Here is a 14,699-nt window from a genome sequence, read left to right on the forward strand (position 1 = left end):
CAGGGAAAAGACTTTGCCTATTTATCCTATCCATGCCCCTCATAATTTTTAGATTAGATTACTTACAGTGTGGAAACAGGCCCTTCGGCCCAACAAGTCCACACCGACCCGCCAAAGCGCAACCCACCCAGGCCTATTCTCCTACCCTTACCCCTTCACCTAACAGTACGGGCAATTTAGCATGGCCAATTCACCTAACCTGCACATTTTTGGATTGTGGGAGGAAACCGGAGCACCCGGAGGAAACCCACGCAGACACGGGGAGAATGTGCAAACTCCATACAGTCAGTTGCCTGAGACGGGAATTGAACCTGGGTCTCTAGCACTGTGAGGCATCAGTGCTAACCACTGTGCCACCGTGCCACCCGTGTAGGTGGCACGGTGGCACAGTGGTTAGCACTGCTGCCTCACAGCGCCAGAGACCCGGGTTCAATTCCCACCTCAGGTGACTGACTGTGTAGAGTTTGTACGTTCTCCCCGTGACTGCGTGGGTTTCCTCCAGGTGCTCCGGTTTCCTCCCACAGTCCAAAGATGTGCAGGTCAGGTGAATTGGCCATGCTAAATTGTCTGTAGTGTTAGGTAAGGGGTAAATGTAGGGGTATGGGTGGTTTGCGCTTCGGCGGGTCGGTGTGGATTTGTTGGCAACAGAGCCCACGTCTGCTTCAGAAGGCTCTGCTAGAATAATCTCTTTTTTCCAGTATTGAGCTGCCAGTGCTGTTGTGGCCAGACTGAAAACTAGCATTGATATAAAACTCTAATTACAGGTCTCTGAAATGTCTCAAAACACCTCACATGTGTTGAGAGATCGTGAGCTGCAATGATTATCAATAGGATAAATTTCAGCAGCCGTTACTGCATAATATGTTCGGATAAGCAGCCATCAGACAAATTATGGGTTAAGACTTTTTTTTTAGGATGTTGATTGAAAAGGGAACATTAAAGAATAATAGGATAAATCTTTTGCAAATGGCACTATACATAGTGTTCAATTGTTCAGTGCTTGACTATGTAAGCTTGGTAACTGATCTATACTTAGTGAGATTTGAGAAGATTGACTTGGATCCCGTTTATCGCCCACTGACTAAAAGAACAGGAAACGACATCACCATAGGAAATGATGTCACCACAGGAAATGACATCACCAACCATAGGAAACTCAAACATATAAATAGAATGCGGGCTACACTATCTGTGCTTTATTCGGAGGCTGACTGAAGATGTTACCTAGTATGGTGACGAAATGTCTGAAAACGAACCTTCCAGCTCAGCAAGCAAGCCTTATATCCATGATCTATACTTATTGTGGCAGATTGGTTAAGTCTGGGTGTTAAGTCAGAGCTGAAGTGAACAGCGAAATCACTAGATGCTGAGCTGGAACACAGACAGTTTGTGATCACAAAAATATGTTCGAGCCCTGTAAATAAACCTATTGCCCATCTAGAAATCCATGTTATTACTGCATTGTTCTGAGTGAAATCAAATACAAACCCCATGCAACAAACTGATGAATACTCAACACCATGGTGTCTTCTTGATTTCCACTGGCCTAAAAGACTGTGGATCAGATGAAATGCCAGGTTTGTATAGCAGTGGATGTTGACAGTTTTAAACTCAGTAAAACACCACTTTGCAATTGGAGAGATCAACACAATGTTGAGTCAAAATAGATTCTGAAATAATCAAACACAGCACATACACTAAAACTGGAACAACACAGAGAAGATTCGCACGACCCTTGTGCAAGGCTGACCTGCAAATTCGTGGAGCCTTCTTCTGGCGCTGTCCCTTCCCCTGGTCTGGGAGGCTTGGATTCAAGTCCCACCTGCTCCAGAGGTGTGTGTAATAACAGCCTGAACAGGTCAGTTAGAAAAATAGGTTAAATAAAGACAACTTGTTCGTGCTTTTAATACAAAGTGTGGAAATAATTGATAAATAATTAAACTGGAAAGGATAAAACCCTTCATCTGGACAGATCACATATATATTATGATCATTCTAAGAAGATAGCAGAAACATTGTTACATACATATCAATTTTGATTGGAAAATGGTAGTGTCAAAGGGTTAGAAGACAGCTAATATTATTCCTCCTTTTAAACAGGATAATTAAACATGCAGGGAACTATAAATCCGATGTTGTATGGAATTCTGGGTATCAAGCACTGCTGGCTTGTGGTTAGGGTAGTTCACTGTCCCTAAACCCCCTTTCTAGATTTCTCAATAAACCTGTTAAAATGACACATCTCTGGGGGAGGTGGGACTTGAACTTAAACCATCTGACCCTGAAGTAGGGACATTATTACTGTTCCAGAAGAGCCTAAATGCTCCTTCCTAGATATTCTTTAGTCCCGGGTGCAGACAGGTGTTTCTGCAGGAAAGATGTGACACCAGGACGGTGTGTTGCCTCCCTGATTCCAGGGTCAAGAATGTCACTGAAGAGCTGCAGGGCATCCTGAAATGGGGAGGGTGATGAGTTTGAGGTACATGTTGGTTCCAATGATGTGGACAAAGTGAGGAATGAGGACTTACATCAAGAATTCAGGGAGCTAGGCAGTAGCTTAAAAAGCAGGACCTCAATGATCATAATCTCGAGATTACATCCAATGCCACATGCTGGCGAGTTTAGAAGTAGGAAAATGGGACAGGTGAATGTGTGGCTCAAGGGTTGGTGCAAGAGGGATGACGTTAGATTCCTGGATCACAACAATTTTTGTCAAAGGTGGGACATGTACAAATAGGACGGTGTGCACTTGAACCACATTGGGAACAGCATCCTTATAGGAAGGCTTGCTACTGCTGTTGGGTTGAGTTTAAACTAGTCTGGTGGGGGGAAGGGACACAGAATATCAATGAAATAGAGACACGTCATGCAAAGGAAGCAAGTCACAGTGTGTTCAACCATGTTGAATGTCAAGAGAGTGAGGCAAAGCTGGATGGTCTTTACTTTAATGCTCAGAGTATAACAAGTAAGACTGATGAGATAATGGCGTGGATTGACATTTGGAAGTATAATATTGTTTCCATCACAGAAACATGGTTGAGGAAAGGGCTGTATATTCTGGAGTATAGGATCATTTGACGAGACAGAGGAGGGTATAAAAGGGTGGTGGTGTAGTATTATTAATTAAAGAGTTAATTATTGCAATAAGGATATCTTGGAGGGTCTTCAAATGAGGCATTGTGGATAGAACTTAGGAATGTTAAGGAGGGAGTTTACTGTGAGTTTATTGCAGGTTGCCAAAGAGTCACCAGGTAACAGAGGAGCAAATATACAGACAGTTCACAGAGGTGTGTAATAATCAGGTAATTGTATTAGGAGATTTCAACTTTCCCAACAAAAATTGGGATAATCACAGTGCTGAGGGTTTAGAGGGGGATTCTTGAAATGTATCCAGGAGAGATTTTTGTATCAATACGTAGAAGGCCCAACAAGGGACGGTGCTGTGCGAGAGTTGGTTCTCAGGAAAGAAGTGTTTGATGTGGGGAACATTTAAGCAATAGCAACCACAACACAGTACAGTTCAAATTGGACGAAGAAGTAGATGGCCTTCAAAATACAGTTTTTGGACTGGGGAAAAGCAGAATTTATTTAAATCAAGCAGTATCTGGCTGCAGTAGACTGGGAACAGCTCCTTGCGGGTGAGTCTACAGCAGATCAAGGGGGTGTCATTCAAAAAGGAGCTGGGAGAGTACAGATCCAACATGAACCTTTTAGTGGGAAATGTCAGAGCAGTAAGTTCAGAGAACCATGGATGTCTCAGGCAATTCAGGACTGGATAAAGAAGAGGAATATGGCTTTTGGAAAGTCCAAAGTAAGCAATTCAGCTGCAGCCCTAGAGGAATATAACAAATGCAGAAGGGAAGTTAAGTGATTGGAAGAGCAAAAAAAGAGGCATCAGAAAGGACTTGCAGACTGGATTAGGGAGAATCCTAAGATATTTTTTAAATGCATTAAAGGGAAGAGGTTAACCAGGGAAAAAGTAGGGCCCATTAGGGACCAAAGGGGCAACCTGTGTGTGAATCCACAGGATATTGGAAGGGTGTGGAATGAATGTTTCTCTTTGACTTTCACTCTAGAAAAGGAGAACGTAAATGTGGAATTCAGGAAAAGGGACTGTGGGGAACTTGCACAGTTTGACATGGGAAATAGAGAGGTATAGGAGGCTCTGGTAGCCTTAAAAACAGACAGATCCCCTGGCCTGGATGTATTGCATTCCAGACTACTGTGGGAGGTGAGGCAGAAAATTGCAGGGGTACTCTGACACACATTTTTAATTTCACTCTAGCCACAGAGGACATGCCGGAGGTCTGGAGGACAGCTAATGTGGTTCCCCTTTTTAAGAAGGGTGGTAAAGATGAACCTGGAAATTGGAGACCGGTGGCTCTCTTGTCAGTGGTAGGGGAATTATGGGAGAAAATTCTGAAAGAACGAATTAATACCCATTTGGAAAGACATGAGTTAATGAGGATTAGTCTGCTTGACTTTATCAGAGGCAGGTCATGTCTAACAAATTTGTTAGATTTTTTGAAAATGTGATCAAGTGTGGATGAGAGAAGTTTATATAATTTAAATGGATTTTAACAAAGCTTTTGACAAGGTCCCACATGGGAGGCTGATTGAGAAGGTTAAAGCACACGGAATTGAAGGAAACTTGGCGAGAGGAATCAGAAATTGCTTAAGAAGAAGACTCAAAGGATAGTGGTAGAAGGTTGTTCAAGTAACTGGAAGCCAGTGTCCAGCGGAATACCACAAGGATAAGTACTAGGATCCATATCATTTGTTATATACAGAAATGTTATAAATGAAAATGTTGGGGGGAATGTTAAGCAAATTTATAGCTGACACAAAGATTAGTAGATTGGTTAATAGCAAAGGAGATGGCTGTAGGTTACAGGAAGATCTGGATGGGTTGGTAAGGCGGGCAGACCAGTGGCAGGTGGTTTTAACTCCTGAAAACTGCAAGGTGATGCACTTCAGAAGAAACAAGATGAAGAAGTATTTAATGATTGGTAGGACACTGGGTAGCTTAGAGGAACAGAGGGATCTTCAGGTAATTATTCACAGATCCCTGAGGTTGGCAGAGCACGTGAATAGGATAGTTAAGAAAGCATATGGGACACTTAATTTCATTCATTGTGGCACAGGATGTGACAGCAAGGAGGTAATGTTGAAGTTGTACAGAGCGTTGGTCAGGCGACAGCTGGAGTACTGTGTGTAGTTCTGGTCACCTCACTACCGAAGGATGTGATAGCACAAGAGGGGATACAGAGGAGGTTCACCAGGACGTTACCTGGGATGGAGAAATCGATCTATAAGGAGAGATTAGATAGGCTTGGATTGTTTTCTTTAGAGCAGAAAAGACTGAGGGGGAACATGATTGAGGTGTATAACGGGTAAGGACAGGGTGAGTAGAGAGCAGCTGTTCCACTTGGTTGAGGGATCAATCACGAGGGGGCATAATTTTAGGGTAAGGGGCAAGAGATTCAGAGGGGATTTGGGGAAAAAATATTTGGTGGGAATCTGGAATTCACTGTCTGGGAAGAGGCTGGAAATATTATAACCTTCAAAAAAATATTTGGATGAGTACTTTAAATATATTATTCAAGCTTATGGGACAAGTGCAGGAAATTGGGACAAGTGCAGGAAATTGGGATTAGAGCAGGTTAATGGTAGTTATGTCAATGCAGACTCGATCGGCCAAAGGGCCTTTTCTATGTTGTATGAATCTATTTAGAGAAGCACATTAAAGATTTACAAGGATATTGCCAGGGTTGGAGGATTTGAGCTATAGGGAGAGATTGAATAGACGAAGGCTGTTTTTCCTGGACCGTCAGAGGCTGAGGGATGACCTTATAGGGGTTTACAAAATTATGAGGGGCGTGGATAGGGTAAATAGACAAAGTCTTTTCCTTGTGGTCGGGGAGTCCAGAACTACAGAGCATAGGTTTAGTGTGAGAGGGGAAAGATATAAAAGAGACCGAAGGGGCAACTTTTTCTCACAGAGGGTGGTATGTGTATGGAATGATCTGCCACAGGAAGTGGTGGAGGCTGGTACAATTGTAACATTTAAGAGGCATTTGGATGGGTATATGAATAGGAAGGGTTTGGAGGGATATGGGCCGGGTACTGGCAGGTGGGTCTAGATTGGGTTGGGATATCTGGTCGGCATGGACGGGTTGGACCGAAGGGTCTGTTTCCATGCTGTACAACTCTATGACTCTGTAACTCTATGACATGCAGGCCAGAAAGATGTATTTTTGGTTTAAAAAATAGATCAAAGATCTTGAAGTAAGATTGACCAGGAGAGGTGGGGCAAAACATGTGAAGAAAGAACTGTTGAAAAAGGACAGTAGGAGAAAATAGGCATGCAGGCATAGTTATTAAACCAGATCCATTTTACTGTTGCAGTAGCTAAATTCACATGCTTATCATCCTCCAGGACCCCAGGATGTGGAAAAGTGCTGTTGAGGCAATTAAATATTTTTGAAGTGTAGTCAATGTTTGGCCGAAGAAATGTGACAGTTAATTCCCATAAATAGCAATGTAATAATGACCAATTAATCTGTTTAATCAATGATGTTTGTTAAAGGATAAATATTGGATGGACTTCCCTTACCCTGTCATTCTTTACACACATTGAAAAAGACACACGGTCTCATTTTAATATCCCATCTGAAAAGCAGCCCGTCAGACAGTGTGGCACTCCCTCAGTATGGATTAAGTCACAGTCTGAAGCAAGTCAGTCTCAATCTGAACCTTGTCTTTAGGCTTTGAACCCACAACATTTAGACTGCAAACTAGCTAATGTAATCTCCACAATAGTATGTTCAGTTTAACCAATACTTCTCTGTGGTATCACGGAGTCTGTAGTTTGGAGCCCAGTTTTGATGTTTATGTGACCCCTGGAGTGAGTTGGTCCATTTGAAGGTCACTGCTTTACATAACCAACTCAAGCTAATTTAGCCATAGTGCGGGAGGTCATGCATCCTGAGGGTTTCAATCTTCTGTCTGTGAAGATCCTACAAGGTAATCCTGATGGTGGTGATGGAAAACAAAGGCGAGCGTTTATATCACACATACTTGCCTGCTGTTACACAGCTAATTACCTTTTATAGTTCCAACAACCCAATTACTGTGATTTAAGAGCACTCTATGATCTTTTCATTCCAGCTTTTGTACATCCATTACGTGGGGCTTGGCACAGCAGGAAAAGTGCAGTACTCAGTATCTGACCAGCTTGAGAAGTTGACTTTGGGTACTGTGCATTCTTGAGTTAACTTCTCAGGTCCAACAAAACATATAAAAATTACTCTTTGTTTAACAACAAGGACATCTCAAACAGAGGGTCACATTACAAGCATGTTCTTATTTTGTATTAGGATGGTGCTTCACCCAACATTTAACAGTTTCTTCTGGTGAAAAGACGTACATGTTAAAAGATACCAGGTTTAACAATTGATCTTTTAATCTACTAATGGATTTTGAGGAGATAGTTGGAATCATTCCATAGGTGTTAGGAATCTTATTGCACTGTGAAATGCAACTTAATGATGTGGGATTCCTGAAGCTCACGCCAAGGTGGGGTCCCATGTTCAACAGTAAGGGAGCATGTGAGGAAGAGATTACATGGGAGACGCGAGAGTGTGTGTGTGTGTCAGTCAATGTTGGTAATTTTGACTGTGAAAGTCATCCCCAGCATGTGAGAAAGTGAGTGGCTAATAGTGAGAGGCAAAAGAGTATTGAAATTAATAGGCTGCTTATTCATTAATGGCATTTTTTTACGATAGTGTAGATGTCAAATTTACTGCAGTGCAAAAGAGTGAAACGATGCATCTAGTTGAGGTTACCCAACACTGCTGCTCATGCCCATCTTCCAGCAAATGGCATTTAAATATAGGAAGTTTCTGCAGAAACTCAGCAGGCCATTTATCCCTCCACCCCGGAGGCTCCCTGCCTCATTCCTGATGAAGGGATTTTGCCCAAAACATCGATTTTCCTGCTCCTCGGATGCTTCCTGACCTGCTGTGCTTTTCCAGCACCACTCTAATCTTGACTCTGATCTCCAGTATCTGCAGTCCTCACTTTCATCTAGGTCCGGAATGAAAGCAGAGTCAATGCTTCTCAAACCCTCCTCAGATATCTACTTCAATTCCAGTGTTCTGAGCATTCTCAATTTCAATAACTCCACACTTTCAGCTGTCTTGGATCTAAGCCGTGAACTATACACCACACACCCACGCACACACACACACACACACAAACACCCCCCCACACACAAACACACTCACACACACACAACCTTAAACCTCATTTACAGCCCTTAAGATGTTCCCTAAAAACCAGTATCTGGCAATTTTATTGGCTGTTTTATACATGCTGTTTTATAATGCCTCTGATCAGCACTTTGGGGAGTTTATTGTGTTAAAAGTGCTGTATAAATACAAGTTGTTCTTACATGTGATCAAATGCAACAGTAGGAAGTTGTGAATTAGGTCAACTCAAGAGAATAAGAATGAGTGAGTGGAGAGAGAACAAGGAATAGATGGGAACGGGTTTAGCATGTTTATACAAGAGCAACTGGCAATATTATTCTTTAATTATCTGTGTGCTGCAATAAAACATTCTCACTAGTCTCCAAAGCAAGATGTTGTGCTTGGACAGATCTGAATAAATAACTTTCACCCGCGCACCTATTAATCTCACCATTTATACAGGGTGTAACAAATCATCAAAAAACAAAACATGTAAATAGAGCAAGAGGAAGCCGTGCAGAAACTGAGACATGTGCAGAGAAGAGATAGGAATAAACCACAGAGAAGATCACACTGCACAGTGGACAGTCAAAAAGGTTATTTAAGATTATAAAGAGATCCTGATCAATTGAGCCAATGGGCTGAGGAGTGGCAGATGGAGTTTAATTTGGATAAATGCGAGGCATTGCATTTTGGTAAAACAAACAAGGGCAGGACTTATATAATTAATGGCAGGTAAGATTGTAAACCAGAAAAACCTAGAGATTCAGATATAAATGTCTTTGAAATTTGCATCACAGTTAGACAATATGTTAAGAAGACGTTTAACACATTTGCCTTCATTGCTTAGACTTTCAAGTATAGGAGCTGGGACATTATGTTGAGGTTGTACAGGACATTGGGTGAGGCCTCTTCTGGAGTACTGTGTGCAGTCTGGCCTTCCTGTTATAGGAAGGATATTATTAAATTGGAGAGGGTTAGGAAAATATTTACCAGAATGTTGCCGAGAATGGAAGATTTGAGTTATAAGGATAGGCTGGGACTTGTTTTTTTATAGAAACAGAGGAGGTTGAGGGGCGACCTTGTAGAGGTTTACCAAATCATGAGAGGCATGAATAAGGTGAATCAGAATGGTCTTTTCCCTAGGTTAGGGGGCTTCAAAACTAGGGAATATATTTTTAAGGTGAAGCAAAATATTTTAAAAAGACAGAGAATGGTTCGTATGTGGAATGAACTACCAGAGAGAAAGTGGTAATACAGGGACAGCTACAACATTTAAGAGACATTTAGATTAGATTACCTACAGATGGAAACAGGCCCTTCAGCCCAACGAGTCCACACCGACCCTCTGAAGAGTAATGCACCCAAGTCCATTCCCCTAGCCTATATTTACCCCTGACTAATGCACCTGTCATATGGGCAATTTAGCATGGCCAATTCACCTGACCTGCACATCTTTGGATTATGGGAGGAAACCAGAGCACCTAGAGGAAATCCGCACAGACACGGGGAGAATGTGCAAACTCCACGCAGACAGTTCCTGAGGTGGGAAGTGAACCTGAATCCCTGACTGTGCGGCAGCAGTGCTAACCACTGAGCCACTGTGCCACTGGATAAGTAAGCAAGTAGTAAAGGTTTGGAGGGATATAGGCCAAACGCAGGCAATTGGGACGAGCTTGATTTGGAAACACGATCAGCACGGTTGGACAGAAAGGTCTGTTTCCATGCTGGAAGACTCTATGACACATAGCGAGAAATTGTATAAAATCTCAATGGAAACACCAGAACAGAAGCAAGATAATTTTGACTTCTGAACCTTTATTTCCAAACAACGAAGACTGTAGGAAAAAGGAAAAGTGCAGAGAGAAAAAATGTGAGAGAAAATAACGAGCAACAGTGTGCAAAAGAGAAAAAGAATATCAGACAGATTCATTAAATAACTCCCTCGAAGCATCAAGGTCTCTAAAGGGATCAGCCATACAGGCCTCAGAGCTATCTGCACTCATCCAGTTCTCATCTCCCAAGTTTTCCAGTTATAGTTCCACTTCTTGTAAGGGATCACAGCCTAGTGGTATTTTCACTGGATTATTATTCCTGAGGTGAAAACCTGCTGGAAAAGCTCAGCAGGTCTGGCAGCATCTTGTAGAGAGAAATCAGAGTTAACGTTTCGGGCTGAGTGATCATTCCTCAGAACTGTTTCGGTTGTTATTCCAGAGACCCAGGTAATGTTCCAAGGACCTGGGTTTGAATCCTGCGATGGCAGATGGCAGAATTTGAATTTAATTGTTAAAAAAATGTAGAATTAAGAGTTTACATTGGTGATTGTCATCTGAATCACGAATATCCTTTAGGGAATGGCCATCTGTACCTAGTCAGGCATACATGTGACTCCTGACCCATAGCAATGTGGTTGACTCTTAACCGTCCTCTGACCAACTAAGGATGGGCAATGAATGTCGGTCTAGTCAGTGACGCCCTCATCCTGTGCATGAAAAGGAACATTTGTTAGCCTTCAACTGATAAGGCTCTCAGTTCTGGAATTTCCTCTCTACACCTCTTAATGTCACATTTTTACCTTAAGCTACACTTTCAAGCCCACCTCTTTGATCATTTGTTATAATATCTGACTTGGCATCATTTTGTTTAACAATGCCCCTGTGAAGCACCTTGGGATGAATTATTGTATTGAAGGCACTATATACATATAATTTGTTAGACAAAATAGGCATAGGATTAGGCTATTGCTGTTGTTAAATTCATCCTAATGGAAACGTGGGATTCACTAAGTTGCACTAGTATGAGAAAGGGCATAAGCACACAAAGATGGGCATGAAAGTCAGGACCAGCAAGGTACAGGGCTTACTAGGTGGCTGTGTACAGATGGTCAAGTTGATGTAGGTGAGCAAGGGTCAGGGTGAGCAAGAGGGCAGGTAAAGATAAGACAGAGAGGCAAGAGGGGAGAAGGAAGTGATAGGGGAGAGGGAAGATACACTGACAACTTTTGGAAAAATCTCTCTAATTCTTAACATTCTTTCTCTTGACATTTAACCGTTCATGATCTCTGTGCCATTTTGGATGGCATAATGCAGACAACTTGACATAAAAGCTGGTAATTCTGAAAATATTTACTTGGGTGGCATGGTGGCTCAGTGGTTAGCACTGTTGCCTCACAGCACCAGGGCCCTGGGTTCGATTCCAACCTCAGGTGACTGTCTGTGTGGAGTTTGCATGTTCTCTGCGTGGGTGTGCTCAGGATTTCTCCCACAATCCAAAGATGTGCAAGTCTGGTGAATTGGCCATGCTAAATTGTCCATAGTGTGCAGTGATGTGTAGGTTAGGTGCATTAGTCAGGGGGAAATGTAGAGTAATAGGATAGGAGAATGGGTCTGGGTGGGTTACTCTTTGGAGGGTCAGTGTGGACTTAGTGGGCCGAAGGGCCTGTTTCCACGCTGTAGGAATTCTAATTCTAAAAGGTCCAATGTTCTGAAAAAAAATTATTTGACTTAAGACTCATACAGCACGGAAACAGACCCTTCGGTCCAACCAGCTGACCATAATCCCAATCTAAATGACTCCCACCTGCCTGCACTGGGCCCATATCCCTCCAGACATTCTTCTTATTCATGAACTTATCTGAATGTCTTTTAAACACTGTAACTGTTACTGCATCAACCAATTCTTCTGGAAGTTCATTCCACACATGAACCACCCCCTGCCTAAAAACAGTTACCCTTCATGTCTTATTTTGAATCATTCTCCTTTCACCTTAAATATATGCCCCCTCATTCTTGAAATTCCACACCCTAGGGAAAAGACACTGGCCATTCACCTCATGACTTTATAAACTTCTATCACTTGAATTGAAGTGAAATGCCCCTTCTGTTTCTCTCTCCATAGATGCTGCCAGTCCTTCTGAGCATTTCCAAACTTTCTGCTTTTAATGCCAAGAAACTTCTTCTTTGAAACAGCAACAAAATTTCAAAGTGATATTTTGAAGTTCTTTTTCTCGAGAAATGAAAGTTAATTAGTGAAAGTGATTTCAGATTTGCTAATTAACAGATCTTCAGAACTGAGTTGTTTAATGCTCTGTTTAATCGTAAGAACTCCATGTACTGCCAGCTTTCACTCTCAAACTTGCTCCAATAAAGCAAAATTAAAAGGAGGAAGGAAGAGTTCTTCTTTAAACTGAGGATTGGAGTGATTTTAATCAACGGAAGTACACTGTTTGATCAGGTAAAGTAGGGGCTTGTTTCCTCACTGATGTGGAGGGGCTGTGTTTTGGAAATGACTCTGAGAGGTGACTCTGTGTGACTGACAGAATTTCAATGCACACCACATTATATCCAACAACTTCCAACAGCATACCCCATGCTAAACTCTCCCCACCCAAGCCCACCAAGGATAAACCTGCCCGACATGCTGCTACTGACAGCCACGCTCTTTTTCTGAGACTGTGACTCCTTGCAGTGAGATTCCACAACCCCAAAACCCTCCTTCCCATTCCAGAGCTTTCCATTAGGAATTCAGCAGCAAACTGCCTCAGGGTTTTACTTTGACCAAAAGGAAACAGGAACAGGAGTTGGCAATTTGGCCCCTCGAGACTACTCTGCTGTTCGACGAGACCACAACTGATTTTCAACCGTGAAATGATTTCACCAGATTATCCCTATATCTTTTGATACCTTTAACAACAATCTAGTGACTTGTGTCTTGAGCTTCCTGACTGACTGCTCGAGAAGAGAATTTGAAAGCTTCACCACCCTCTGAGTGAAGAGATTCCTTCTCATCTCAGTCCTAAATGACCTGCCCCTTATTCAGAGACTCTGTCTCTTGAGTCTAGATCCCACCCATGCCCCTCCCCAGCCAAAGGAAACATCCTTTAAGCATCTACTTTATCGAGACTCCGCTGAATTTTGTAAGTTTCAATGAGATTGCCATTCATTCATCCCAATTTCCTTGAGTTCTCAATCTCCCCTCATCGGACAATTCAGGGATCTCTCTGGTGAACCTTTATGACGCTCTCTCTGTGGTAAGTATATTCTCCCTCAGAAAGGGAGACCAAAACTGGACCCAGTACTCTAAATGTAGTCTCACCAAGATTCCATACAATTGCAGCAAGGTGTCTTTACTCCTGCACTCAAATCTTCTTGGGATAAAGGGTGGTCCTTCCAGAAAATCAACCCCTAAAGTTATGAAGGGGACGCAGGACGTTGCTAGTAGTTGAATCCTAAGAGCTGCTCATAGTGATCATGGAACCCTTACAATGCGGAAGCAGCCCATCGAGTCCACATCAACTACTCCACCCCCCCCCAGGTCAACCTACCTGTAACCCGACATTTCCCAAGACGAATCGACCTAGCCTGCACATCCCTGGACAGTACGGGGCATTTTAGAATGGCAAATCCACCTAACCCGCACAGCTTTGGATCTTGGGAGGAAACCAGAGCACCCAAAGGAAACCCACACAAACACGGGGAGAATGTACAAACTCTACACAGACAGTCGCCCAATGGTGGAATCGCACCCAGGTCCCTGGCATTGTGAGGCACCACTGAGCCATTGTGCCATCCTTGGAAAAGGCTTCACACTGGAAAAATCAATTTGACAAGCTGCCCCTTTAAAGCAGTTTCGATGTTGTGATCCTCCTTGATGGTAATAGTAGGCACATCATATCCCAGACCTGTTCAATAAATGATAAATTTTAATCTTGTTTTTGTTAAATATGGTGGTAAGTCACATCATGTATTCAAAAGAGGCTGCCAAGTGCTTTAATACGATAACATAAACTGTATTATACAAAACATAAACACAAATTATGAGCTGAATCTTCCCACATTCGGACTATGTCATTTCTGTCGAGTTTCGTTGAGAATTTCTCTCTGCAAGGCTTAACGATTTTTCTTGCATTATTTCCAATCCCTTGATGAGGTGCCACATAGGACACTTCTAAATAAGAGACCATGGTGTTAGAGGCAAGGTACTGGCACAGGTAGAGGATTGGCTGACTGACAGAAGGCAGAAAGGGGGGATAAAGGGGACTTTTTCGGGATAGCAGCCGGTGACTAGTGGAGTTCTGCAAGGGTTCATATTGGGACCACAGCTATTCTGCGCAGGCTGAGGAAAGCCCACCTCCCACCTTTCTTATGCATTTCTTATGCACTTTATGCCGTGTACGAGTGTGTAGTTTGTGCTGTCCATGTAATTCCCTCAGACCTGGAGGAACACTGTCTTGTTTTTACTGTATCAATTGAATCTGGTAGAAATCATAATTAAAAGTTACTGTACTCTAAAAGCTGCTGTATTCATGTTATACATTAATGACCTGAAGGAAGGAACTGAGGGGATTGTTGCTAAATTTGCAAAGATAGCTGGAGGGGCAGGGAGTGTTGAGGAAGCTCGGAGGCTGCAGAAGGATTTAGACAGGCCAGGATAGTTGGCAAAGAATTG

At 42.6% G+C, this 14,699-nt stretch overlaps 1 protein-coding gene and 1 pseudogene across 1 annotated transcript in view; both read left to right on the top strand.

The window, feature by feature from the left end:
* igsf21a (immunoglobin superfamily, member 21a) overlaps positions 1 to 14,699 on the top strand; it is a 384,953-nt gene that overhangs the window by 82,789 nt on the left and 287,465 nt on the right. The gene's annotated exons all lie outside the window — the stretch shown is intronic.
* On the top strand, positions 1,676 to 1,775 carry LOC122540494 (annotated as a pseudogene).

Source organism: Chiloscyllium plagiosum, chromosome 34 (assembly GCF_004010195.1).
Source record: "Chiloscyllium plagiosum isolate BGI_BamShark_2017 chromosome 34, ASM401019v2, whole genome shotgun sequence".
Lineage (NCBI taxonomy): Eukaryota > Metazoa > Chordata > Chondrichthyes > Orectolobiformes > Hemiscylliidae > Chiloscyllium > Chiloscyllium plagiosum.